Below are 2,150 nucleotides of genomic sequence, written 5' to 3' on the forward strand. Positions count from 1 at the left end.
TACGCATGGTCACCAAACAAATAATTTCTATGAAAAATATGTCAGGCTGTACAAAGATATTCTGTTAAATCGATACAAGGCCTACAATATCGTGGCCTTAGCTGATTTTACATGCACTGTGCTGGAACAATACTATATTCGACGTTTTATTAAATTTTGCTTACGGACGAGTAAATGGAAAGAGGACCATTTTCGAAAAAGAAATGAAGAAAGCATCTTATTTGACAAAAAAAGACATAGTTCTTGTTGAAAAATTCTCATTCAAGGTATCAAGCAGTAGCAGTAATAAACTAGTTTACGAAGTCGACATGCAAATGGGTCATTGCACATGCGAGATTGGAAGGCTGGGAAACTTATGTAAGCACCAAACTGCCATTTTTTTTTCATTATTTCGATGTCATTTCATGCACAACGGAAAAAAGATTTGCAAGGGCTGTATTGGCCTTGGGACAAAAAGCTAAGTCAAAGGAGTTTTTCGCTCCTCTTGTAGCAGCGATAGAGATTCCCTTCGACCATGTTCTTCTAATTTTGAAGATTTTAGCGCCAAAAATGAAGATTCAACCTCAACATCGTTCATTTTGGAAAATTTAATTGAAACATACGCAAGCGACGATGACTTTGAAAATGTAATAACGACTTTAAGGATATTCAAAAATCACTTATAAGCATTTGCTTGCGAAGACTGGACCGTGTAAAAACGAAAAGTAATTGAGATACTTTTCTGAGTACTTGCGAAAGCACGTTTGCCATTGCCATTTGGCATCGAGGTGGTGCTGCGATACGGATACAACCAACCTCAGTCGCTAGAAGAAGACCTGGCGTAACTAGGGGTAGCAAACGTCTTCCTGTTGGTAGACCAGCATAGGGCGAAAAAGTGAAACCGAAACGAAGAAGAAATTTGGCCGAAAATATAAGAAAAAATTTACCCAACGCAAAATCGCATTAAATCCTATATATATAGTAGGTATTGTATCTACCTATAAACCTTTTGCTCGAGTATAGTTTTTTATTTCTAAAATTGAAACTCCTGTAAAAATATAGTAATTAAAAATTGGAATTTTCATGATGCTACTTGGATGAGCTCAAAATTACGCATCTTTAGTCCAAAACTAAAAAAAACTTCCATTCTGATATATTTTTTTTTCGAATTTGGTTTAATTTTTCAAACACTTTTGATTAACTAGAAACATGCAGCTTCGGTACAAAACGCCCGTTGCTAATCCGTTGTACGTTTTGCCTTAATGGTGCGGGCATAAAGTACGCCGTATTAGCAATAGCCAATCAGTGATCGAATTTAAATACCTATTGCTAATCTCAAGGAAGGATTTTAGGAACCAGTACTTGTTTGAATAGGCACTTCTAAGTTTTTCTTGTCAGAATAAGTTGGACATTTATAATGTCTAATTACAATGAAAGAAAGAAACAGTAATTCCAATTCTTATAGAAAGCTTCACTTACAAAAACCTCTTGGTATATTGGTATGAAATTACGAAAAACCTTTAGTTATATGTGTAGAAGCCCCTAGTTTGTTTCATAATAAACTTTTATATTTGAATTTTTAATAAAACCCGGTATGTACTTTTATTTTTAAAAATAGAATTTTTCGGAAATTATATTAAAATTGAATTGACTTTGGAACAACCGGAAGTACTGTTGTCAGAACAGTTTGTTCGGAAAGAAGCCTATTTGCGTCTCAACGAATATTCTACTCGACCGGGTTGCCTATATGTAAAGAGTGTTATCTGAGAAGGATGTTATGCGATTCTATCTATCTACTTGGAAAGAGCCGGTTTAACAATTTAAGGTTATTCCCTGTATAAATCAGAAATAATAGCTTTATAGCAGGGAATAATTGTTCGCTACCTTCTTCTTTGTCTTACGAATTGTTAATGGCATAAGTATATCTCTCTCTCTAATATAGGTGTTATTTTATGAATTTCCATACGCGATTTTGCAATTTGCGTCAGAATATTATAGGGTAAAATATGATCGAAAAAAAAACTTTTTTTGCATAAGAATATAATATTATAGTCAATTAATATATTTTTTCTTAGAACCAAATATATTTAAAAAAGGTGTTGCATCGGCCGGGAATCGAACCCGGGCCGCCCGCGTGGCAGGCGAGCATTCTACCACTGAACCACCGATGC

At 34.7% G+C, this 2,150-nt stretch overlaps 1 non-coding gene across 1 annotated transcript; it reads right to left on the reverse strand.

Moving 5' to 3' along the window:
* Positions 1-2,079: 2,079 nt before the first annotated feature.
* On the reverse strand, positions 2,080-2,150 carry Trnag-gcc (transfer RNA glycine (anticodon GCC)). Its single transcript has one exon. It is a non-coding gene; the product is annotated as a tRNA-Gly (tRNA).

The sequence above is a fragment of the Anthonomus grandis genome, chromosome 3 (genome assembly GCF_022605725.1).
Source record: "Anthonomus grandis grandis chromosome 3, icAntGran1.3, whole genome shotgun sequence".
NCBI lineage: Eukaryota > Metazoa > Arthropoda > Insecta > Coleoptera > Curculionidae > Anthonomus > Anthonomus grandis.